The sequence below is a fragment of the Pelobates fuscus genome, chromosome 2, assembly GCF_036172605.1.
Source record: "Pelobates fuscus isolate aPelFus1 chromosome 2, aPelFus1.pri, whole genome shotgun sequence".
NCBI classification, from domain to species: Eukaryota; Metazoa; Chordata; class Amphibia; order Anura; family Pelobatidae; genus Pelobates; species Pelobates fuscus.
The window spans coordinates 354780596-354803469 of NC_086318.1; the positions used below are offsets into that span (position 1 = coordinate 354780596).

The 22874-nt window shown below is 42.8% G+C and overlaps 27 non-coding genes across 27 annotated transcripts; all 27 read right to left on the reverse strand.

The window, feature by feature from the left end:
- Nucleotides 1–657: 657 nt before the first annotated feature.
- LOC134591090 (U1 spliceosomal RNA) lies at nucleotides 658–824 on the reverse strand. Its single transcript, XR_010087920.1, has one exon. It is a non-coding gene; the product is annotated as a U1 spliceosomal RNA (small nuclear RNA).
- Nucleotides 825–1293: 469 nt separating this feature from the next.
- Nucleotides 1294–1434, reverse strand: LOC134593405 (U4 spliceosomal RNA). The gene has a single exon (XR_010089892.1). It is a non-coding gene; the product is annotated as a U4 spliceosomal RNA (small nuclear RNA).
- A 900-nt stretch (nucleotides 1435–2334) lies between these two features.
- On the reverse strand, nucleotides 2335–2501 carry LOC134590544 (U1 spliceosomal RNA). The gene has a single exon (XR_010087451.1). It is a non-coding gene; the product is annotated as a U1 spliceosomal RNA (small nuclear RNA).
- Nucleotides 2502–2971: 470 nt separating this feature from the next.
- Nucleotides 2972–3112, reverse strand: LOC134592904 (U4 spliceosomal RNA). Its single transcript, XR_010089462.1, has one exon. It is a non-coding gene; the product is annotated as a U4 spliceosomal RNA (small nuclear RNA).
- A 900-nt stretch (nucleotides 3113–4012) lies between these two features.
- Nucleotides 4013–4179, reverse strand: LOC134590000 (U1 spliceosomal RNA). Its single transcript, XR_010086990.1, has one exon. It is a non-coding gene; the product is annotated as a U1 spliceosomal RNA (small nuclear RNA).
- A 472-nt stretch (nucleotides 4180–4651) lies between these two features.
- On the reverse strand, nucleotides 4652–4792 carry LOC134592408 (U4 spliceosomal RNA). The gene has a single exon (XR_010089039.1). It is a non-coding gene; the product is annotated as a U4 spliceosomal RNA (small nuclear RNA).
- Nucleotides 4793–5691: 899 nt separating this feature from the next.
- On the reverse strand, nucleotides 5692–5858 carry LOC134590001 (U1 spliceosomal RNA). Its single transcript, XR_010086991.1, has one exon. It is a non-coding gene; the product is annotated as a U1 spliceosomal RNA (small nuclear RNA).
- A 472-nt stretch (nucleotides 5859–6330) lies between these two features.
- Nucleotides 6331–6471, reverse strand: LOC134593406 (U4 spliceosomal RNA). The gene has a single exon (XR_010089893.1). It is a non-coding gene; the product is annotated as a U4 spliceosomal RNA (small nuclear RNA).
- Nucleotides 6472–7370: 899 nt separating this feature from the next.
- LOC134591093 (U1 spliceosomal RNA) lies at nucleotides 7371–7537 on the reverse strand. The gene has a single exon (XR_010087921.1). It is a non-coding gene; the product is annotated as a U1 spliceosomal RNA (small nuclear RNA).
- A 470-nt stretch (nucleotides 7538–8007) lies between these two features.
- LOC134593408 (U4 spliceosomal RNA) lies at nucleotides 8008–8148 on the reverse strand. Its single transcript, XR_010089894.1, has one exon. It is a non-coding gene; the product is annotated as a U4 spliceosomal RNA (small nuclear RNA).
- Nucleotides 8149–9048: 900 nt separating this feature from the next.
- On the reverse strand, nucleotides 9049–9215 carry LOC134590545 (U1 spliceosomal RNA). Its single transcript, XR_010087452.1, has one exon. It is a non-coding gene; the product is annotated as a U1 spliceosomal RNA (small nuclear RNA).
- Nucleotides 9216–9685: 470 nt separating this feature from the next.
- Nucleotides 9686–9826, reverse strand: LOC134592905 (U4 spliceosomal RNA). The gene has a single exon (XR_010089463.1). It is a non-coding gene; the product is annotated as a U4 spliceosomal RNA (small nuclear RNA).
- Nucleotides 9827–10726: 900 nt separating this feature from the next.
- Nucleotides 10727–10893, reverse strand: LOC134590002 (U1 spliceosomal RNA). The gene has a single exon (XR_010086992.1). It is a non-coding gene; the product is annotated as a U1 spliceosomal RNA (small nuclear RNA).
- Nucleotides 10894–11365: 472 nt separating this feature from the next.
- On the reverse strand, nucleotides 11366–11506 carry LOC134592409 (U4 spliceosomal RNA). The gene has a single exon (XR_010089040.1). It is a non-coding gene; the product is annotated as a U4 spliceosomal RNA (small nuclear RNA).
- A 900-nt stretch (nucleotides 11507–12406) lies between these two features.
- Nucleotides 12407–12573, reverse strand: LOC134590609 (U1 spliceosomal RNA). Its single transcript, XR_010087508.1, has one exon. It is a non-coding gene; the product is annotated as a U1 spliceosomal RNA (small nuclear RNA).
- Nucleotides 12574–13045: 472 nt separating this feature from the next.
- On the reverse strand, nucleotides 13046–13186 carry LOC134593409 (U4 spliceosomal RNA). Its single transcript, XR_010089895.1, has one exon. It is a non-coding gene; the product is annotated as a U4 spliceosomal RNA (small nuclear RNA).
- Nucleotides 13187–14086: 900 nt separating this feature from the next.
- On the reverse strand, nucleotides 14087–14253 carry LOC134590531 (U1 spliceosomal RNA). Its single transcript, XR_010087440.1, has one exon. It is a non-coding gene; the product is annotated as a U1 spliceosomal RNA (small nuclear RNA).
- A 470-nt stretch (nucleotides 14254–14723) lies between these two features.
- LOC134593492 (U4 spliceosomal RNA) lies at nucleotides 14724–14864 on the reverse strand. Its single transcript, XR_010089966.1, has one exon. It is a non-coding gene; the product is annotated as a U4 spliceosomal RNA (small nuclear RNA).
- Nucleotides 14865–15764: 900 nt separating this feature from the next.
- Nucleotides 15765–15931, reverse strand: LOC134590533 (U1 spliceosomal RNA). The gene has a single exon (XR_010087441.1). It is a non-coding gene; the product is annotated as a U1 spliceosomal RNA (small nuclear RNA).
- Nucleotides 15932–16402: 471 nt separating this feature from the next.
- Nucleotides 16403–16543, reverse strand: LOC134593493 (U4 spliceosomal RNA). Its single transcript, XR_010089967.1, has one exon. It is a non-coding gene; the product is annotated as a U4 spliceosomal RNA (small nuclear RNA).
- A 900-nt stretch (nucleotides 16544–17443) lies between these two features.
- Nucleotides 17444–17610, reverse strand: LOC134590003 (U1 spliceosomal RNA). Its single transcript, XR_010086993.1, has one exon. It is a non-coding gene; the product is annotated as a U1 spliceosomal RNA (small nuclear RNA).
- Nucleotides 17611–18082: 472 nt separating this feature from the next.
- On the reverse strand, nucleotides 18083–18223 carry LOC134592410 (U4 spliceosomal RNA). Its single transcript, XR_010089041.1, has one exon. It is a non-coding gene; the product is annotated as a U4 spliceosomal RNA (small nuclear RNA).
- Nucleotides 18224–19122: 899 nt separating this feature from the next.
- On the reverse strand, nucleotides 19123–19289 carry LOC134590004 (U1 spliceosomal RNA). Its single transcript, XR_010086994.1, has one exon. It is a non-coding gene; the product is annotated as a U1 spliceosomal RNA (small nuclear RNA).
- A 473-nt stretch (nucleotides 19290–19762) lies between these two features.
- Nucleotides 19763–19903, reverse strand: LOC134593766 (U4 spliceosomal RNA). Its single transcript, XR_010090201.1, has one exon. It is a non-coding gene; the product is annotated as a U4 spliceosomal RNA (small nuclear RNA).
- An 899-nt stretch (nucleotides 19904–20802) lies between these two features.
- Nucleotides 20803–20969, reverse strand: LOC134590325 (U1 spliceosomal RNA). The gene has a single exon (XR_010087267.1). It is a non-coding gene; the product is annotated as a U1 spliceosomal RNA (small nuclear RNA).
- Nucleotides 20970–21444: 475 nt separating this feature from the next.
- On the reverse strand, nucleotides 21445–21585 carry LOC134592906 (U4 spliceosomal RNA). The gene has a single exon (XR_010089464.1). It is a non-coding gene; the product is annotated as a U4 spliceosomal RNA (small nuclear RNA).
- An 899-nt stretch (nucleotides 21586–22484) lies between these two features.
- On the reverse strand, nucleotides 22485–22651 carry LOC134590006 (U1 spliceosomal RNA). The gene has a single exon (XR_010086995.1). It is a non-coding gene; the product is annotated as a U1 spliceosomal RNA (small nuclear RNA).
- Nucleotides 22652–22874: the final 223 nt, after the last annotated feature.

The window sequence follows — 22874 nt, forward strand, 5'->3', positions numbered from 1 at the left end:
CTTGTACAATTTTTTTTCTCTCTTTGGAAACAGTTTTGCCAAGATTCTACTACAGCAGCCATTAGGCAGAGTACACAATCCGCTGGTCTACGTTCGTCCCCAAAGTCACACATTTCATGACTCCATCGATAGGAATGACCCTTGCCTAGCACCTGTCTTCTCTTCATCCACACTCAACAGGGCTGAAAGAACATTTGTGGTGGCTTTTTCAAAATTCCATGGTGTTCATTAGTAAGTGCTAGCGACCACCCAGCTATTCCTAAGGTTTGGTCTGATTGTCTCAAGCGGCAATTCACTGCCTTGATCCAGAAAATCTTTTTTTCCCAGAAATTCAATCAAACGTTACGTTCTGTTGGAAGACGTAATATAGGTCTCCAATTCTTTATTTCTTCCATTGCATTGAAGCATACAATAAATCAAAAGAAGTCAGGATAAAAAAATGATGAAAAAAAAGCTGAAAAGTTAAAATAAAAAGTGAAATTCTGGCTTAAAACTGGTCTCCAGAAAACATAGATAATAAAAATGATCAAACCTAGGAAATGATTGTCGCTGCCTGCTTGATGTGGAAAGTAAGAGCCAAAGAAGACGGGTGCCGTGGCTGAAATTATCCTTCGTCAGAATTGGTGAAGTTCTCTATTTTTGTCAAACAAGCAAACACAGGGGAAAGCGCGAACGCAGCCCCCCACTACCATAAATTATGCAGTCGAGTTTCCCACATTTGAGGAAATCGCAGAGGTCAACTGGTACGGAGTGCAATGAACCAGCCTCACTCTGGAAGAGCCACCATAGGGATCATGGCTATTGCTCCCCTGCCAGGTAAGTATGACATGACGGGTACATTCAAAGGCACGCCCGCTGGGAAGCCTTTCCTTTAGGCTGTGGTGAAATAATAAAGCAAGTTAAAAAAAAAAAAGCAAATAAATAATCCAAATGATAGAAGGCTACAAAAGATTACCAAACCTCGTGGCTGATCGTTGTTTTCCTTAGCTACCAGTAATTTTTGTGCCTTCAGGTGGTTAGGTGTGAATAATTGAGCTGGATTCAGGGTGCGAAGGAGCAATTTGCATAAAGGCAAATGCTAGGCCAATGAGCCGAAGGATGGGAATTCGTAGCATGTAGTGAGAATAGTGTGCTGCCGGAAACAAGTGAATTCAGTGGGAGAGAAAGGTAAAAGGGAAATGCTAAGAAGCCAGCAGAAGGAATGGTGCAACAGAGCTCAGGAAGAAACAGGAGTCATGTAAGACACGCCCTAGACATGGGGCGCCATAAACTTTTATTAAACCAATCTTTCAGTCTCCTTAGAACCTGTCAAAAATTGCCAATGCTGACTGTATTTCAAGTCATCATGGCGGGGTATTGGGTAAAGTTTTCAATTAGCAATAATCACGCCTCGGATTGACCTCATGGGCTACGATACTGCCACTGCGCAAAGCTAGCTGTTCAAGTGGGCCAGCTTTTAAGAGCTACCACGTAAGGACACTTTAAGACAGCGGTGAGAAAAAGTTCATGACCATAAGCCATTGCAAAGGATTATGGGAGGCAATATTCTAATTAGGCCCGCTTCCTCCTACAGGGAAGCTTAAACCCCAACAAATTCCTCGGTCTTCTTATATGGCATCTTGGAATGGTTCCAAACCTATAACAGAGAGTGAGGGCAACCATATCTTGCAGCAAACCTTGTACAATTTGTTTTCTCTCTTTGGAAACAGTTTTGCCAAGATTCTACTACAGCAGCCATTAGGCAGAGTACACAATCCGCTGGTCTACGTTCGTCCCCAAAGTCACACATTTCATGACTCCATCGATAGGAATGACCCTTGCCTAGCACCTGTCTTCTCTTCATCCACACTCAACAGGGCTGAAAGAACATTTGTGGTGGCTTTTTCAAAATTCCATGGTGTTCATTAGTAAGTGCTAGCGACCACCCAGCTATTCCTAAGGTTTGGTCTGATTGTCTCAAGCGGCAATTCACTGCCTTGATCCAGAAAATCTTTTTTTTCCCAGAAATTCAATCAAACGTTACGTTCTGTTGGAAGACGTAATATAGGTCTCCAATTCTTTATTTCTTCCATTGCATTGAAGCATACAATAAATCAAAAGAAGTCAGGATAAAAAAATGATGAAAAAAAAGCTGAAAAGTTAAAATAAAAAGTGAAATTCTGGCTTAAAACTGGTCTCCAGAAAACATAGATAATAAAAATGATCAAGCCTAGGAAATGATTGTCGCTGCCTGCTTGATGTGGAAAGTAAGAGCCAAAGAAGACAGGTGCCGTGGCTGAAATTATCCTTCGTCAGAATTGGTGAAGTTCTCTATTTTTGTCAAACAAGCAAACACAGGGGAAAGCGCGAACGCAGTCCCCCACTACAATAAATTATGCAGTCGAGTTTCCCACATTTGAGGAAATCGCAGAGGTCAACTGGTACGGAGTGCAATGAACCAGCCTCACTCTGGGAGAGCCACCTTAGGGATCATGGCTATTGCTCCCCTGCCAGGTAAGTATGACATGACGGGTACATTCAAAGGCACGCCCGCTGGGAAGCCTTTCCTTTAGGCTGTGGTGAAATAATAAAGCAAGTTAAAAAAAAAAAAAGCAAATAAATAATCCAAATGATAGAAGGCTACAAAAGATTACCAAACCTCGTGGCTGATCGTTGTTTTCCTTAGCTACCAGTAATTTTAGTGCCTTCAGGTGGTTAGGTGTGAATAATTGAGCTGGATTCAGGGTGCGAAGGAGCAATTTGCATAAAGGCAAATGCTAGGCCAATGAGCCGAAGGATGGGAATTCGTAGCATGTAGTGAGAATAGTGTGCTGCCGGAAACAAGTGAATTCAGTGGGAGAGAAAGGTAAAAGGGAAATGCTAAGAAGCCAGCGGAAGGAATGGTGCAACAGAGCTCAGGAAGAAACGGGAGTCACGTAAGACACGCCCTAGACATGGGGCGCCATAAACTTTTATTAAACCAATCTTTCAGTCTCCTTAGAGCCTGTCAAAAATTGCCAATGCTGACTGTATTTCAAGTCATCATGGCGGGGTATTGGGTAAAGTTTTCAATTAGCAATAATCACGCCTCGGATTGACCTCATGGGCTACGATACTGCCACTGCGCAAAGTTAACTGTTCAAGTGGGCCAGCTTTTAAGAGCTACCACGTAAGGACACTTTAAGACAGCGGTGAGAAAAAGTTCATGACCATAAGCCATTGCAAAGGATTGTGGGAGGCAATATTCTAATTAGGCCCGCTTCCTCCTACAGGGAAGCTTAAACCCCAACAAATTCCTCGGTCTTCTTATATGGCATCTTGGAATGGTTCCAAACCTATAACAGAGAGTGAGGGCAACCATATCTTGCAGCAAACCTTGTACAATTTTTTTTCTCTCTTTGGAAACGGTTTTGCCAAGATTCTACTACAGCAGCCATTAGGCAGAGTACACAATCCGCTGGTCTACGTTCGTCCCCAAAGTCACACATTTCATGACTCCATCGATAGGAATGACCCTTGCCTAGCACCTGTCTTCTCTTCATCCACACTCAACAGGGCTGAAAGAACATTTGTGGTGGCTTTTTCAAAATTCCATGGTGTTCATTAGTAAGTGCTAGCGACCACCCAGCTATTCCTAAGGTTTGGTCTGATTGTCTCAAGCGGCAATTCACTGCCTTGATCCAGAAAATCTTTTTTTTCCCAGAAATTCAATCAAACGTTACGTTCTGTTGGAAGACGTAATATAGGTCTCCAATTCTTTATTTCTTCCATTGCATTGAAGCATACAATAAATCAAAAGAAGTCAGGATAAAAAAATGATGAAAAAAAAGCTGAAAAGTTAAAATAAAAAGTGAAATTCTGGCTTAAAACTGGTCTCCAGAAAACATAGATAATAAAAATGATCAAGCCTAGGAAATGATTGTCGCTGCCTGCTTGATGCGGAAAGTAAGAGCCAAAGAAGACGGGTGCCGTTGCTGAAATTATCCTTCGTCAGAATTGGTGAAGTTCTCTATTTTTGTCAAACAAGCAAACACAGGGGAAAGCGCGAACGCAGTCCCCCACTACCATAAATTATGCAGTCGAGTTTCCCACATTTGAGGAAATCGCAGAGGTCAACTGGTACGGAGTGCAATGAACCAGCCTCACTCTGGGAGAGCCACCTTAGGGATCATGGCTATTGCTCCCCTGCCAGGTAAGTATGACATGACGGGTACATTCAAAGGCACGCCCGCTGGGAAGCCTTTCCTTTAGGCTGTGGTGAAATAATAAAGCAAGTTTAAAAAAAAAAAAAAGCAAATAAATAATCCAAATGATAGAAGGCTACAAAAGATTACCAAACCTCGTGGCTGATCGTTGTTTTCCTTAGCTACCAGTAATTTTAGTGCCTTCAGGTGGTTAGGTGTGAATAATTGAGCTGGATTCAGGGTGCGAAGGAGCAATTTGCATAAAGGCAAATGCTAGGCCAATGAGCCGAAGGATGGGAATTCGTAGCATGTAGTGAGAATAGTGTGCTGCCGGAAACAAGTGAATTCAGTGGGAGAGAAAGGTAAAAGGGAAATGCTAAGAAGCCAGCGGAAGGAATGGTGCAACAGAGCTCAGGAAGAAACGGGAGTCACGTAAGACACGCCCTAGACATGGGGCGCCATAAACTTTTATTAAACCAATCTTTCAGTCTCCTTAGAGCCTGTCAAAAATTGCCAATGCTGACTGTATTTCAAGTCATCATGGCGGGGTATTGGGTAAAGTTTTCAATTAGCAATAATCACGCCTCGGATTGACCTCATGGGCTACGATACTGCCACTGCGCAAAGCTAGCTGTTCAAGTGGGCCAGCTTTTAAGAGCTACCACGTAAGGACACTTTAAGACAGCGGTGAGAAAAAGTTCATGACCATAAGCCATTGCAAAGGATTATGGGAGGCAATATTCTAATTAGGCCCGCTTCCTCCTACAGGGAAGCTTAAACCCCAACAAATTCCTCGGTCTTCTTATATGGCATCTTGGAATGGTTCCAAACCTATAACAGAGAGTGAGGGCAACCATATCTTGCAGCAAACCTTGTACAATTTTTTTTCTCTCTTTGGAAACAGTTTTGCCAAGATTCTACTACAGCAGCCATTAGGCAGAGTACACAATCCGCTGGTCTACGTTCGTCCCCAAAGTCACACATTTCATGACTCCATCGATAGGAATGACCCTTGCCTAGCACCTGTCTTCTCTTCATCCACACTCAACAGGGCTGAAAGAACATTTGTGGTGGCTTTTTCAAAATTCCATGGTGTTCATTAGTAAGTGCTAGCGACCACCCAGCTATTCCTAAGGTTTGGTCTGATTGTCTCAAGCGGCAATTCACTGCCTTGATCCAGAAAATCTTTTTTTCCCAGAAATTCAATCAAACGTTACGTTCTGTTGGAAGACGTAATATAGGTCTCCAATTCTTTATTTCTTCCATTGCATTGAAGCATACAATAAATCAAAAGAAGTCAGGATAAAAAAATGATGAAAAAAAAGCTGAAAAGTTAAAATAAAAAGTGAAATTCTGGCTTAAAACTGGTCTCCAGAAAACATAGATAATAAAAATGATCAAGCCTAGGAAATGATTGTCGCTGCCTGCTTGATGCGGAAAGTAAGAGCCAAAGAAGACGGGTGCCGTGGCTGAAATTATCCTTCGTCAGAATTGGTGAAGTTCTCTATTTTTGTCAAACAAGCAAACACAGGGGAAAGCGCGAACGCAGTCCCCCACTACCATAAATTATGCAGTCGAGTTTCCCACATTTGAGGAAATCGCAGAGGTCAACTGGTACGGAGTGCAATGAACCAGCCTCACTCTGGGAGAGCCACCTTAGGGATCATGGCTATTGCTCCCCTGCCAGGTAAGTATGACATGACGGGTACATTCAAAGGCACGCCCGCTGGGAAGCCTTTCCTTTAGGCTGTGGTGAAATAATAAAGCAAGTTTAAAAAAAAAAAAAAGCAAATAAATAATCCAAATGATAGAAGGCTACAAAAGATTACCAAACCTCGTGGCTGATCGTTGTTTTCCTTAGCTACCAGTAATTTTAGTGCCTTCAGGTGGTTAGGTGTGAATAATTGAGCTGGATTCAGGGTGCGAAGGAGCAATTTGCATAAAGGCAAATGCTAGGCCAATGAGCCGAAGGATGGGAATTCGTAGCATGTAGTGAGAATAGTGTGCTGCCGGAAACAAGTGAATTCAGTCGGAGAGAAAGGTAAAAGGGAAATGCTAAGAAGCCAGCGGAAGGAATGGTGCAACAGAGCTCAGGAAGAAACAGGAGTCACGTAAGACACGCCCTAGACATGGGGCGCCATAAACTTTTATTAAACCAATCTTTCAGTCTCCTTAGAACCTGTCAAAAATTGCCAATGCTGACTGTATTTCAAGTCATCATGGCGGGGTATTGGGTAAAGTTTTCAATTAGCAATAATCACGCCTCGGATTGACCTCATGGGCTACGATACTGCCACTGCGCAAAGCTAGCTGTTCAAGTGGGCCAGCTTTTAAGAGCTACCACGTAAGGACACTTTAAGACAGCGGTGAGAAAAAGTTCATGACCATAAGCCATTGCAAAGGATTATGGGAGGCAATATTCTAATTAGGCCCGCTTCCTCCTACAGGGAAGCTTAAACCCCAACAAATTCCTCGGTCTTCTTATATGGCATCTTGGAATGGTTCCAAACCTATAACAGAGAGTGAGGGCAACCATATCTTGCAGCAAACCTTGTACAATTTTTTTTCTCTCTTTGGAAACAGTTTTGCCAAGATTCTACTACAGCAGCCATTAGGCAGAGTACACAATCCGCTGGTCTACGTTCGTCCCCAAAGTCACACATTTCATGACTCCATCGATAGGAATGACCCTTGCCTAGCACCTGTCTTCTCTTCATCCACACTCAACAGGGCTGAAAGAACATTTGTGGTGGCTTTTTCAAAATTCCATGGTGTTCATTAGTAAGTGCTAGCGACCACCCAGCTATTCCTAAGGTTTGGTCTGATTGTCTCAAGCGGCAATTCACTGCCTTGATCCAGAAAATCTTTTTTTCCCAGAAATTCAATCAAACGTTACGTTCTGTTGGAAGACGTAATATAGGTCTCCAATTCTTTATTTCTTCCATTGCATTGAAGCATACAATAAATCAAAAGAAGTCAGGATAAAAAAATGATGAAAAAAAAGCTGAAAAGTTAAAATAAAAAGTGAAATTCTGGCTTAAAACTGGTCTCCAGAAAACATAGATAATAAAAATGATCAAACCTAGGAAATGATTGTCGCTGCCTGCTTGATGTGGAAAGTAAGAGCCAAAGAAGACGGGTGCCGTGGCTGAAATTATCCTTCGTCAGAATTGGTGAAGTTCTCTATTTTTGTCAAACAAGCAAACACAGGGGAAAGCGCGAACGCAGCCCCCCACTACCATAAATTATGCAGTCGAGTTTCCCACATTTGAGGAAATCGCAGAGGTCAACTGGTACGGAGTGCAATGAACCAGCCTCACTCTGGAAGAGCCACCATAGGGATCATGGCTATTGCTCCCCTGCCAGGTAAGTATGACATGACGGGTACATTCAAAGGCACGCCCGCTGGGAAGCCTTTCCTTTAGGCTGTGGTGAAATAATAAAGCAAGTTAAAAAAAAAAAAAGCAAATAAATAATCCAAATGATAGAAGGCTACAAAAGATTACCAAACCTCGTGGCTGATCGTTGTTTTCCTTAGCTACCAGTAATTTTAGTGCCTTCAGGTGGTTAGGTGTGAATAATTGAGCTGGATTCAGGGTGCGAAGGAGCAATTTGCATAAAGGCAAATGCTAGGCCAATGAGCCGAAGGATGGGAATTCGTAGCATGTAGTGAGAATAGTGTGCTGCCGGAAACAAGTGAATTCAGTGGGAGAGAAAGGTAAAAGGGAAATGCTAAGAAGCCAGCGGAAGGAATGGTGCAACAGAGCTCAGGAAGAAACAGGAGTCATGTAAGACACGCCCTAGACATGGGGCGCCATAAACTTTTATTAAACCAATCTTTCAGTCTCCTTAGAACCTGTCAAAAATTGCCAATGCTGACTGTATTTCAAGTCATCATGGCGGGGTATTGGGTAAAGTTTTCAATTAGCAATAATCACGCCTCGGATTGACCTCATGGGCTACGATACTGCCACTGCGCAAAGCTAGCTGTTCAAGTGGGCCAGCTTTTAAGAGCTACCACGTAAGGACACTTTAAGACAGCGGTGAGAAAAAGTTCATGACCATAAGCCATTGCAAAGGATTATGGGAGGCAATATTCTAATTAGGCCCGCTTCCTCCTACAGGGAAGCTTAAACCCCAACAAATTCCTCGGTCTTCTTATATGGCATCTTGGAATGGTTCCAAACCTATAACAGAGAGTGAGGGCAACCATATCTTGCAGCAAACCTTGTACAATTTGTTTTCTCTCTTTGGAAACAGTTTTGCCAAGATTCTACTACAGCAGCCATTAGGCAGAGTACACAATCCGCTGGTCTACGTTCGTCCCCAAAGTCACACATTTCATGACTCCATCGATAGGAATGACCCTTGCCTAGCACCTGTCTTCTCTTCATCCACACTCAACAGGGCTGAAAGAACATTTGTGGTGGCTTTTTCAAAATTCCATGGTGTTCATTAGTAAGTGCTAGCGACCACCCAGCTATTCCTAAGGTTTGGTCTGATTGTCTCAAGCGGCAATTCACTGCCTTGATCCAGAAAATCTTTTTTTTCCCAGAAATTCAATCAAACGTTACGTTCTGTTGGAAGACGTAATATAGGTCTCCAATTCTTTATTTCTTCCATTGCATTGAAGCATACAATAAATCAAAAGAAGTCAGGATAAAAAAATGATGAAAAAAAAGCTGAAAAGTTAAAATAAAAAGTGAAATTCTGGCTTAAAACTGGTCTCCAGAAAACATAGATAATAAAAATGATCAAGCCTAGGAAATGATTGTCGCTGCCTGCTTGATGTGGAAAGTAAGAGCCAAAGAAGACAGGTGCCGTGGCTGAAATTATCCTTCGTCAGAATTGGTGAAGTTCTCTATTTTTGTCAAACAAGCAAACACAGGGGAAAGCGCGAACGCAGTCCCCCACTACAATAAATTATGCAGTCGAGTTTCCCACATTTGAGGAAATCGCAGAGGTCAACTGGTACGGAGTGCAATGAACCAGCCTCACTCTGGGAGAGCCACCTTAGGGATCATGGCTATTGCTCCCCTGCCAGGTAAGTATGACATGACGGGTACATTCAAAGGCACGCCCGCTGGGAAGCCTTTCCTTTAGGCTGTGGTGAAATAATAAAGCAAGTTAAAAAAAAAAAAAGCAAATAAATAATCCAAATGATAGAAGGCTACAAAAGATTACCAAACCTCGTGGCTGATCGTTGTTTTCCTTAGCTACCAGTAATTTTAGTGCCTTCAGGTGGTTAGGTGTGAATAATTGAGCTGGATTCAGGGTGCGAAGGAGCAATTTGCATAAAGGCAAATGCTAGGCCAATGAGCCGAAGGATGGGAATTCGTAGCATGTAGTGAGAATAGTGTACTGCCGGAAACAAGTGAATTCAGTGGGAGAGAAAGGTAAAAGGGAAATGCTAAGAAGCCAGCGGAAGGAATGGTGCAACAGAGCTCAGGAAGAAACGGGAGTCACGTAAGACACGCCCTAGACATGGGGCGCCATAAACTTTTATTAAACCAATCTTTCAGTCTCCTTAGAGCCTGTCAAAAATTGCCAATGCTGACTGTATTTCAAGTCATCATGGCGGGGTATTGGGTAAAGTTTTCAATTAGCAATAATCACGCCTCGGATTGACCTCATGGGCTACGATACTGCCACTGCGCAAAGTTAACTGTTCAAGTGGGCCAGCTTTTAAGAGCTACCACGTAAGGACACTTTAAGACAGCGGTGAGAAAAAGTTCATGACCATAAGCCATTGCAAAGGATTGTGGGAGGCAATATTCTAATTAGGCCCGCTTCCTCCTACAGGGAAGCTTAAACCCCAACAAATTCCTCGGTCTTCTTATATGGCATCTTGGAATGGTTCCAAACCTATAACAGAGAGTGAGGGCAACCATATCTTGCAGCAAACCTTGTACAATTTTTTTTCTCTCTTTGGAAACGGTTTTGCCAAGATTCTACTACAGCAGCCATTAGGCAGAGTACACAATCCGCTGGTCTACGTTCGTCCCCAAAGTCACACATTTCATGACTCCATCGATAGGAATGACCCTTGCCTAGCACCTGTCTTCTCTTCATCCACACTCAACAGGGCTGAAAGAACATTTGTGGTGGCTTTTTCAAAATTCCATGGTGTTCATTAGTAAGTGCTAGCGACCACCCAGCTATTCCTAAGGTTTGGTCTGATTGTCTCAAGCGGCAATTCACTGCCTTGATCCAGAAAATCTTTTTTTTCCCAGAAATTCAATCAAACGTTACGTTCTGTTGGAAGACGTAATATAGGTCTCCAATTCTTTATTTCTTCCATTGCATTGAAGCATACAATAAATCAAAAGAAGTCAGGATAAAAAAATGATGAAAAAAAAGCTGAAAAGTTAAAATAAAAAGTGAAATTCTGGCTTAAAACTGGTCTCCAGAAAACATAGATAATAAAAATGATCAAGCCTAGGAAATGATTGTCGCTGCCTGCTTGATGCGGAAAGTAAGAGCCAAAGAAGACGGGTGCCGTTGCTGAAATTATCCTTCGTCAGAATTGGTGAAGTTCTCTATTTTTGTCAAACAAGCAAACACAGGGGAAAGCGCGAACGCAGTCCCCCACTACCATAAATTATGCAGTCGAGTTTCCCACATTTGAGGAAATCGCAGAGGTCAACTGGTACGGAGTGCAATGAACCAGCCTCACTCTGGGAGAGCCACCTTAGGGATCATGGCTATTGCTCCCCTGCCAGGTAAGTATGACATGACGGGTACATTCAAAGGCACGCCCGCTGGGAAGCCTTTCCTTTAGGCTGTGGTGAAATAATAAAGCAAGTTTAAAAAAAAAAAAAAGCAAATAAATAATCCAAATGATAGAAGGCTACAAAAGATTACCAAACCTCGTGGCTGATCGTTGTTTTCCTTAGCTACCAGTAATTTTAGTGCCTTCAGGTGGTTAGGTGTGAATAATTGAGCTGGATTCAGGGTGCGAAGGAGCAATTTGCATAAAGGCAAATGCTAGGCCAATGAGCCGAAGGATGGGAATTCGTAGCATGTAGTGAGAATAGTGTGCTGCCGGAAACAAGTGAATTCAGTGGGAGAGAAAGGTAAAAGGGAAATGCTAAGAAGCCAGCGGAAGGAATGGTGCAACAGAGCTCAGGAAGAAACGGGAGTCACGTAAGACACGCCCTAGACATGGGGCGCCATAAACTTTTATTAAACCAATCTTTCAGTCTCCTTAGAGCCTGTCAAAAATTGCCAATGCTGACTGTATTTCAAGTCATCATGGCGGGGTATTGGGTAAAGTTTTCAATTAGCAATAATCACGCCTCGGATTGACCTCATGGGCTACGATACTGCCACTGCGCAAAGCTAGCTGTTCAAGTGGGCCAGCTTTTAAGAGCTACCACGTAAGGACACTTTAAGACAGCGGTGAGAAAAAGTTCATGACCATAAGCCATTGCAAAGGATTATGGGAGGCAATATTCTAATTAGGCCCGCTTCCTCCTACAGGGAAGCTTAAACCCCAACAAATTCCTCGGTCTTCTTATATGGCATCTTGGAATGGTTCCAAACCTATAACAGAGAGTGAGGGCAACCATATCTTGCAGCAAACCTTGTACAATTTTTTTTCTCTCTTTGGAAACAGTTTTGCCAAGATTCTACTACAGCAGCCATTAGGCAGAGTACACAATCCGCTGGTCTACGTTCGTCCCCAAAGTCACACATTTCATGACTCCATCGATAGGAATGACCCTTGCCTAGCACCTGTCTTCTCTTCATCCACACTCAACAGGGCTGAAAGAACATTTGTGGTGGCTTTTTCAAAATTCCATGGTGTTCATTAGTAAGTGCTAGCGACCACCCAGCTATTCCTAAGGTTTGGTCTGATTGTCTCAAGCGGCAATTCACTGCCTTGATCCAGAAAATCTTTTTTTTCCCAGAAATTCAATCAAACGTTACGTTCTGTTGGAAGACGTAATATAGGTCTCCAATTCTTTATTTCTTCCATTGCATTGAAGCATACAATAAATCAAAAGAAGTCAGGATAAAAAAATGATGAAAAAAAAGCTGAAAAGTTAAAATAAAAAGTGAAATTCTGGCTTAAAACTGGTCTCCAGAAAACATAGATAATAAAAATGATCAAGCCTAGGAAATGATTGTCGCTGCCTGCTTGATGCGGAAAGTAAGAGCCAAAGAAGACGGGTGCCGTGGCTGAAATTATCCTTCGTCAGAATTGGTGAAGTTCTCTATTTTTGTCAAACAAGCAAACACAGGGGAAAGCGCGAACGCAGTCCCCCACTACCATAAATTATGCAGTCGAGTTTCCCACATTTGAGGAAATCGCAGAAGTCAACTGGTACGGAGTGCAATGAACCAGCCTCACTCTGGGAGAGCCACCTTAGGGATCATGGCTATTGCTCCCCTGCCAGGTAAGTATGACATGACGGGTACATTCAAAGGCACGCCCGCTGGGAAGCCTTTCCTTTAGGCTGTGGTGAAATAATAAAGCAAGTTTAAAAAAAAAAAAAAGCAAATAAATAATCCAAATGATAGAAGGCTACAAAAGATTACCAAACCTCGTGGCTGATCGTTGTTTTCCTTAGCTACCAGTAATTTTAGTGCCTTCAGGTGGTTAGGTGTGAATAATTGAGCTGGATTCAGGGTGCGAAGGAGCAATTTGCATAAAGGCAAATGCTAGGCCAATGAGCCGAAGGATGGGAATTCGTAGCATGTAGTGAGAATAGTGTGCTGCCGGAAACAAGTGAATTCAGTCGGAGAGAAAGGTAAAAGGGAAATGCTAAGAAGCCAGCGGAAGGAATGGTGCAACAGAGCTCAGGAAGAAACAGGAGTCACGTAAGACACGCCCTAGACATGGGGCGCCATAAACTTTTATTAAACCAATCTTTCAGTCTCCTTAGAACCTGTCAAAAATTGCCAATGCTGACTGTATTTCAAGTCATCATGGCGGGGTATTGGGTAAAGTTTTCAATTAGCAATAATCACGCCTCGGATTGACCTCATGGGCTACGATACTGCCACTGCGCAAAGCTAGCTGTTCAAGTGGGCCAGCTTTTAAGAGCTACCACGTAAGGACACTTTAAGACAGCGGTGAGAAAAAGTTCATGACCATAAGCCATTGCAAAGGATTATGGGAGGCAATATTCTAATTAGGCCCGCTTCCTCCTACAGGGAAGCTTAAACCCCAACAAATTCCTCGGTCTTCTTATATGGCATCTTGGAATGGTTCCAAACCTATAACAGAGAGTGAGGGCAACCATATCTTGCAGCAAACCTTGTACAATTTTTTTTCTCTCTTTGGAAACAGTTTTGCCAAGATTCTACTACAGCAGCCATTAGGCAGAGTACACAATCCGCTGGTCTACGTTCGTCCCCAAAGTCACACATTTCATGACTCCATCGATAGGAATGACCCTTGCCTAGCACCTGTCTTCTCTTCATCCACACTCAACAGGGCTGAAAGAACATTTGTGGTGGCTTTTTCAAAATTCCATGGTGTTCATTAGTAAGTGCTAGCGACCACCCAGCTATTCCTAAGGTTTGGTCTGATTGTCTCAAGCGGCAATTCACTGCCTTGATCCAGAAAATCTTTTTTTTCCCAGAAATTCAATCAAACGTTACGTTCTGTTGGAAGACGTAATATAGGTCTCCAATTCTTTATTTCTTCCATTGCATTGAAGCATACAATAAATCAAAAGAAGTCAGGATAAAAAAATGATGAAAAAAAAGCTGAAAAGTTAAAATAAAAAGTGAAATTCTGGCTTAAAACTGGTCTCCAGAAAACATAGATAATAAAAATGATCAAGCCTAGGAAATGATTGTCGCTGCCTGCTTGATGCGGAAAGTAAGAGCCAAAGAAGACGGGTGCCGTTGCTGAAATTATCCTTCGTCAGAATTGGTGAAGTTCTCTATTTTTGTCAAACAAGCAAACACAGGGGAAAGCGCGAACGCAGTCCCCCACTACCATAAATTATGCAGTCGATTTTCCCACATTTGAGGAAATCGCAGAGGTCAACTGGTACGGAGTGCAATGAACCAGCCTCACTCTGGGAGAACCACCTTAGGGATCATGGCTATTGCTCCCCTGCCAGGTAAGTATGACATGACGGGTACATTCAAAGGCACGCCCGCTGGGAAGCCTTTCCTTTAGGCTGTGGTGAAATAATAAAGCAAGTTAAAAAAAAAAAAAGCAAATAAATAATCCAAATGATAGAAGGCTACAAAAGATTACCAAACCTCGTGGCTGATCGTTGTTTTCCTTAGCTACCAGTAATTTTAGTGCCTTCAGGTGGTTAGGTGTGAATAATTGAGCTGGATTCAGGGTGCGAAGGAGCAATTTGCATAAAGGCAAATGCTAGGCCAATGAGCCGAAGGATGGGAATTCGTAGCATGGAGTGAGAATAGTGTGCTGCCGGAAACAAGTGGATTCAGTGGGAGAGAAAGGTAAAAGGGAAATGCAAGGAAGCCAGCGGAAGGAATGGTGCAACAGAGCTCAGGAAGAAACGGGAGTCACGTAAGACACGCCCTAGACATGGGGCGCCATAAACTTTTTTTAAACCAATCTTTCAGTCTCCTTAGAGCCTGTCAAAAATTGCCAATGCTGACTGTATTTCAAGTCATCATGGCGGGGTATTGGGTAAAGTTTTCAATTAGCAATAATCACGCCTCAGATTGACCTCATGGGCTACGATACTGCCACTGCGCAAAGTTAACTGTTCAAGTGGGCCAGCTTTTAAGAGCTACCACGTAAGGACACTTTAAGACAGCGGTGAGAAAAAGTTCATGACCATAAGCCATTGCAAAGGATTGTGGGAGGCAATATTCTAATTAGGCCCGCTTCCTCCTACAGGGAAGCTTAAACCCCAACAAATTCCTCGGTCTTCTTATATGGCATCTTGGAATGGTTCCAAACCTATAACAGAGAGTGAGGGCAACCATATCTTGCAGCAAACCTTGTACAATTTTTTTTCTCTCTTTGGAAACGGTTTTGCCAAGATTCTACTACAGCAGCCATTAGGCAGAGTACACAATCCGCTGGTCTACGTTCGTCCCCAAAGTCACACATTTCATGACTCCATCGATAGGAATGACCCTTGCCTAGCACCTGTCTTCTCTTCATCCACACTCAACAGGGCTGAAAGAACATTTGTGGTGGCTTTTTCAAAATTCCATGGTGTTCATTAGTAAGTGCTAGCGACCACCCAGCTATTCCTAAGGTTTGGTCTGATTGTCTCAAGCGGCAATTCACTGCCTTGATCCAGAAAATCTTTTTTTTCCCAGAAATTCAATCAAACGTTACGTTCTGTTGGAAGACGTAATATAGGTCTCCAATTCTTTATTTCTTCCATTGCATTGAAGCATACAATAAATCAAAAGAAGTCAGGATAAAAAAATGATGAAAAAAAAGCTGAAAAGTTAAAATAAAAAGTGAAATTCTGGCTTAAAACTGGTCTCCAGAAAACATAGATAATAAAAATGATCAAGCCTAGGAAATGATTGTCGCTGCCTGCTTGATGCGGAAAGTAAGAGCCAAAGAAGACAGGTGCCGTTGCTGAAATTATCCTTCGTCAGAATTGGTGAAGTTCTCTATTTTTGTCAAACAAGCAAACACAGGGGAAAGCGCGAACGCAGTCCCCCACTACCATAAATTATGCAGTCGATTTTCCCACATTTGAGGAAATCGCAGAGGTCAACTGGTACGGAGTGCAATGAACCAGCCTCACTCTGGGAGAACCACCTTAGGGATCATGGCTATTGCTCCCCTGCCAGGTAAGTATGACATGACGGGTACATTCAAAGGCACGCCCGCTGGGAAGCCTTTCCTTTAGGCTGTGGTGAAATAATAAAGCAAGTTAAAAAAAAAAAAAAGCAAATAAATAATCCAAATGATAGAAGGCTACAAAAGATTACCAAACCTCGTGGCTGATCGTTGTTTTCCTTAGCTACCAGTAATTTTAGTGCCTTCAGGTGGTTAGGTGTGAATAATTGAGCTGGATTCAGGGTGCGAAGGAGCAATTTGCATAAAGGCAAATGCTAGGCCAATGAGCCGAAGGATGGGAATTCGTAGCATGGAGTGAGAATAGTGTGCTGCCGGAAACAAGTGGATTCAGTGGGAGAGAAAGGTAAAAGGGAAATGCAAGGAAGCCAGCGGAAGGAATGGTGCAACAGAGCTCAGGAAGAAACGGGAGTCACGTAAGACACGCCCTAGACATGGGGCGCCATAAACTTTTTTTAAACCAATCTTTCAGTCTCCTTAGAGCCTGTCAAAAATTGCCAATGCTGACTGTATTTCAAGTCATCATGGCGGGGTATTGGGTAAAGTTTTCAATTAGCAATAATCACGCCTCAGATTGACCTCATGGGCTACGATACTGCCACTGCGCAAAGTTAACTTTTCAAGTGGGCCAGCTTTTAAGAGCTACCACGTAAGGACACTTTAAGACAGCGGTGAGAAAAAGTTCATGACCATAAGCCATTGCAAAGGATTGTGGGAGGCAATATTCTAATTAGGCCCGCTTCCTCCTACAGGGAAGCTTAAACCCCAACAAATTCCTCGGTCTTCTTATATGGCATCTTGGAATGGTTCCAAACCTATAACAGAGAGTGAAGGCAACCATATCTTGCAGCAAACCTTGTACAATTTTTTTTCTCTCTTTGGAAACGGTTTTGCCAAGATTCTACTACAGCAGCCATTAGGCAGAGTACACAATCCGCTGGTCTACGTTCGTCCCCAAAGTCACACATTTCATGACTCCATCGATAGGAATGACCCTTGCCTAGCACCTGTCTTCTCTTCATCCACACTCAACAGGGCTGAAAGAACATTTGTGGTGGCTTTTTCAAAATTCCATGGTGTTCATTAGTAAGTGCTAGCGACCACCCAGCTATTCCTAAGGTTTGGTCTGATTGTCTCAAGCGGCAATTCACTGCCTTGATCCAGAAAATCTTTTTTTTCCCAGAAATTCAATCAAACGTTACGTTCTGTTGGAAGACGTAATATAGGTCTCCAATTCTTTATTTCTTCCATTGCATTGAAGCATACAATAAATCAAAAGAAGTCAGGATAAAAAAATGATGAAAAAAAAGCTGAAAAGTTAAAATAAAAAGTGAAATTCTGGCTTAAAACTGGTCTCCAGAAAACATAGATAATAAAAATGATCAAGCCTAGGAAATGATTGTCGCTGCCTGCTTGATGCGGAAAGTAAGAGCCAAAGAAGACGGGTGCCGTGGCTGAAATTATCCTTCGTCAGAATTGGTGAAGTTCTCTATTTTTGTCAAACAAGCAAACACAGGGGAAAGCGCGAACGCAGTCCCCCACTACCATAAATTATGCAGTCGAGTTTCCCACATTTGAGGAAATCGCAGAGGTCAACTGGTACGGAGTGCAATGAACCAGCCTCACTCTGGGAGAGCCACCTTAGGGATCATGGCTATTGCTCCCCTGCCAGGTAAGTATGACATGACGGGTACATTCAAAGGCACGCCCGCTGGGAAGCCTTTCCTTTAGGCTGTGGTGAAATAATAAAGCAAGTTAAAAAAAAAAAAAAAGCAAATAAATAATCCAAATGATAGAAGGCTACAAAAGATTACCAAACCTCGTGGCTGATCGTTGTTTTCCTTAGCTACCAGTAATTTTAGTGCCTTCAGGTGGTTAGGTGTGAATAATTGAGCTGGATTCAGGGTGCGAAGGAGCAATTTGCATAAAGGCAAATGCTAGGCCAATGAGCCGAAGGATGGGAATTCGTAGCATGTAGTGAGAATAGTGTGCTGCCGGAAACAAGTGAATTCAGTGGGAGAGAAAGGTAAAAGGGAAATGCTAAGAAGCCAGCGGAAGGAATGGTGCAACAGAGCTCAGGAAGAAACGGGAGTCACGTAAGACACGCCCTAGACATGGGGCGCCATAAACTTTTATTAAACCAATCTTTCAGTCTCCTTAGAGCCTGTCAAAAATTGCCAATGCTGACTGTATTTCAAGTCATCATGGCGGGGTATTGGGTAAAGTTTTCAATTAGCAATAATCACGCCTCGGATTGACCTCATGGGCTACGATACTGCCACTGCGCAAAGCTAGCTGTTCAAGTGGGCCAGCTTTTAAGAGCTACCACGTAAGGACACTTTAAGACAGCGGTGAGAAATAGTTCATGACCATAAGCCATTGCAAAGGATTATGGGAGGCAATATTCTAATTAGGCCCGCTTCCTCCTACAGAGAAGCTTAAACCCCAACAAATTCCTCGGTCTTCTTATATGGCATCTTGGAATGGTTCCAAACCTATAACAGAGAGTGAGGGCAACCATATCTTGCAGCAAACCTTGTACAATTTTTTTTCTCTCTTTGGAAACAGTTTTGCCAAGATTCTACTACAGCAGCCATTAGGCAGAGTACACAATCCGCTGGTCTACGTTCGTCCCCAAAGTCAAACATTTCATGACTCCATCGATAGGAATGACCCTTGCCTAGCACCTGTCTTCTCTTCATCCACACTCAACAGGGCTGAAAGAACATTTGTGGTGGCTTTTTCAAAATTCCATGGTGTTCATTAGTAAGTGCTAGCGACCACCCAGCTATTCCTAAGGTTTGGTCTGATTGTCTCAAGCGGCAATTCACTGCCTTGATCCAGAAAATCTTTTTTTCCCAGAAATTCAATCAAACGTTACGTTCTGTTGGAAGACGTAATATAGGTCTCCAATTCTTTATTTCTTCCATTGCATTGAAGCATACAATAAATCAAAAGAAGTCAGGATAAAAAAATGATGAAAAAAAAGCTGAAAAGTTAAAATAAAAAGTGAAATTCTGGCTTAAAACTGGTCTCCAGAAAACATAGATAATAAAAATGATCAAGCCTAGGAAATGATTGTCGCTGCCTGCTTGATGCGGAAAGTAAGAGCCAAAGAAGACGGGTGCCGTGGCTGAAATTATCCTTCGTCAGAATTGGTGAAGTTCTCTATTTTTGTCAAACAAGCAAACACAGGGGAAAGCGCGAACGCAGTCCCCCACTACCATAAATTATGCAGTCGAGTTTCCCACATTTGAGGAAATCGCAGAGGTCAACTGGTACGGAGTGCAATGAACCAGCCTCACTCTGGGAGAGCCACCTTAGGGATCATGGCTATTGCTCCCCTGCCAGGTAAGTATGACATGACAGGTACATTCAAAGGCACGCCCGCTGGGAAGCCTTTCCTTTAGGCTGTGGTGAAATAATAAAGCAAGTTTAAAAAAAAAAAAAAAGCAAATAAATAATCCAAATGATAGAAGGCTACAAAAGATTACCAAACCTCGTGGCTGATCGTTGTTTTCCTTAGCTACCAGTAATTTTAGTGCCTTCAGGTGGTTAGGTGTGAATAATTGAGCTGGATTCAGGGTGCGAAGGAGCAATTTGCATAAAGGCAAATGCTAGGCCAATGAGCCGAAGGATGGGAATTCGTAGCATGTAGTGAGAATAGTGTGCTGCCGGAAACAAGTGAATTCAGTCGGAGAGAAAGGTAAAAGGGAAATGCTAAGAAGCCAGCGGAAGGAATGGTGCAACAGAGCTCAGGAAGAAACAGGAGTCACGTAAGACACGCCCTAGACATGGGGCGCCATAAACTTTTATTAAACCAATCTTTCAGTCTCCTTAGAACCTGTCAAAAATTGCCAATGCTGACTGTATTTCAAGTCATCAGGGCGGGGTATTGGGTAAAGTTTTCAATTAGCAATAATCACGCCTCGGATTGACCTCATGGGCTACGATACTGCCACTGCGCAAAGCTAGCTGTTCAAGTGGGCCAGCTTTTAAGAGCTACCACGTAAGGACACTTTAAGACAGCGGTGAGAAAAAGTTCATGACCATAAGCCATTGCAAAGGATTATGGGAGGCAATATTCTAATTAGGCCCGCTTCCTCCTACAGGGAAGCTTAAACCCCAACAAATTCCTCGGTCTTCTTATATGGCATCTTGGAATGGTTCCAAACCTATAACAGAGAGTGAGGGCAACCATATCTTGCAGCAAACCTTGTACAATTTTTTTTCTCTCTTTGGAAACAGTTTTGCCAAGATTCTACTACAGCAGCCATTAGGCAGAGTACACAATCCGCTGGTCTACGTTCGTCCCCAAAGTCACACATTTCATGACTCCATCGATAGGAATGACCCTTGCCTAGCACCTGTCTTCTCTTCATCCACACTCAACAGGGCTGAAAGAACATTTGTGGTGGCTTTTTCAAAATTCCATGGTGTTCATTAGTAAGTGCTAGCGACCACCCAGCTATTCCTAAGGTTTGGTCTGATTGTCTCAAGCGGCAATTCACTGCCTTCATCCAGAAAATCTTTTTTTCCCAGAAATTCAATCAAACGTTACGTTCTGTTGGAAGACGTAATATAGGTCTCCAATTCTTTATTTCTTCCATTGCATTGAAGCATACAATAAATCAAAAGAAGTCAGGATAAAAAAATGATGAAAAAAAAGCTGAAAAGTTAAAATAAAAAGTGAAATTCTGGCTTAAAACTGGTCTCCAGAAAACATAGATAATAAAAATGATCAAACCTAGGAAATGATTGTCGCTGCCTGCTTGATGTGGAAAGTAAGAGCCAAAGAAGACGGGTGCCGTGGCTGAAATTATCCTTCGTCAGAATTGGTGAAGTTCTCTATTTTTGTCAAACAAGCAAACACAGGGGAAAGCGCGAACGCAGCCCCCCACTACCATAAATTATGCAGTCGAGTTTCCCACATTTGAGGAAATCGCAGAGGTCAACTGGTACGGAGTGCAATGAACCAGCCTCACTCTGGGAGAGCCACCTTAGGGATCATGGCTATTGCTCCCCTGCCAGGTAAGTATGACATGACGGGTACATTCAAAGGCACGCCCGCTGGGAAGCCTTTCCTTTAGGCTGTGGTGAAATAATAAAGCAAGTTAAAAAAAAAAAAAAAAAAGCAAATAAATAATCCAAATGATAGAAGGCTACAAAAGATTACCAAACCTCGTGGCTGATCGTTGTTTTCCTTAGCTACCAGTAATTTTAGTGCCTTCAGGTGGTTAGGTGTGAATAATTGAGCTGGACTCAGGGTGCGAAGGAGCAATTTGCATAAAGGCAAATGCTAGACCAATGAGCCGAAGGATGGGAATTCGTAGCATGGAGTGAGAATAGTGTGCTGCCGGAAACAAGTGGATTCAGTGGGAGAGAAAGGTAAAAGGGAAATGCTAAGAAGCCAGCGGAAGGAATGGTGCAACAGAGCTCAGGAAGAAACGGGAGTCACGTAAGACACGCCCTAGACATGGGGCGCCATAAACTTTTTTTAAACCAATCTTTCAGTCTCCTTAGAGCCTGTCAAAAATTGCCAATGCTGACTGTATTTCAAGTCATCATGGCGGGGTATTGGGTAAAGTTTTCAATTAGCAATAATCACGCCTCGGATTGACCTCATGGGCTACGATACTGCCACTGCGCAAAGTTAACTGTTCAAGTGGGCCAGCTTTTAAGAGCTACCACGTAAGGACACTTTAAGACAGCGGTGAGAAAAAGTTCATGACCATAAGCCATTGCAAAGGATTGTGGGAGGCAATATTCTAATTAGGCCCGCTTCCTCCTACAGGGAAGCTTAAACCCCAACAAATTCCTCGGTCTTCTTATATGGCATCTTGGAATGGTTCCAAACCTATAACAGAGAGTGAGGGCAACCATATCTTGCAGCAAACCTTGTACAATTTTTTTTCTCTCTTTGGAAACAGTTTTGCCAAGATTCTACTACAGCAGCCATTAGGCAGAGTACACAATCCGCTGGTCTACGTTCGTCCCCAAAGTCACACATTTCATGACTCCATCGATAGGAATGACCCTTGCCTAGCACCTGTCTTCTCTTCATCCACACTCAACAGGGCTGAAAGAACATTTGTGGTGGCTTTTTCAAAATTCCATGGTGTTCATTAGTAAGTGCTAGCGACCACCCAGCTATTCCTAAGGTTTGGTCTGATTGTCTCAAGCGGCAATTCACTGCCTTGATCCAGAAAATCTTTTTTTCCCAGAAATTCAATCAAACGTTACGTTCTGTTGGAAGACGTAATATAGGTCTCCAATTCTTTATTTCTTCCATTGCATTGAAGCATACAATAAATCAAAAGAAGTCAGGATAAAAAAATGATGAAAAAAAAGCTGAAAAGTTAAAATAAAAAGTGAAATTCTGGCTTAAAACTGGTCTCCAGAAAACATAGATAATAAAAATGATCAAGCCTAGGAAATGATTGTCGCTGCCTGCTTGATGCGGAAAGTAAGAGCCAAAGAAGACGGGTGCCGTGGCTGAAATTATCCTTCGTCAGAATTGGTGAAGTTCTCTATTTTTGTCAAACAAGCAAACACAGGGGAAAGCGCGAACGCAGTCCCCCACTACCATAAATTATGCAGTCGAGTTTCCCACATTTGAGGAAATCGCAGAGGTCAACTGGTACGGAGTGCAATGAACCAGCCTCACTCTGGGAGAGCCACCTTAGGGATCATGGCTATTGCTCCCCTGCCAGGTAAGTATGACATGACAGGTACATTCAAAGGCACGCCCGCTGGGAAGCCTTTCCTTTAGGCTGTGGTGAAATAATAAAGCAAGTTTAAAAAAAAAAAAAAAGCAAATAAATAATCCAAATGATAGAAGGCTACAAAAGATTACCAAACCTCGTGGCTGATCGTTGTTTTCCTTAGCTACCAGTAATTTTAGTGCCTTCAGGTGGTTAGGTGTGAATAATTGAGCTGGATTC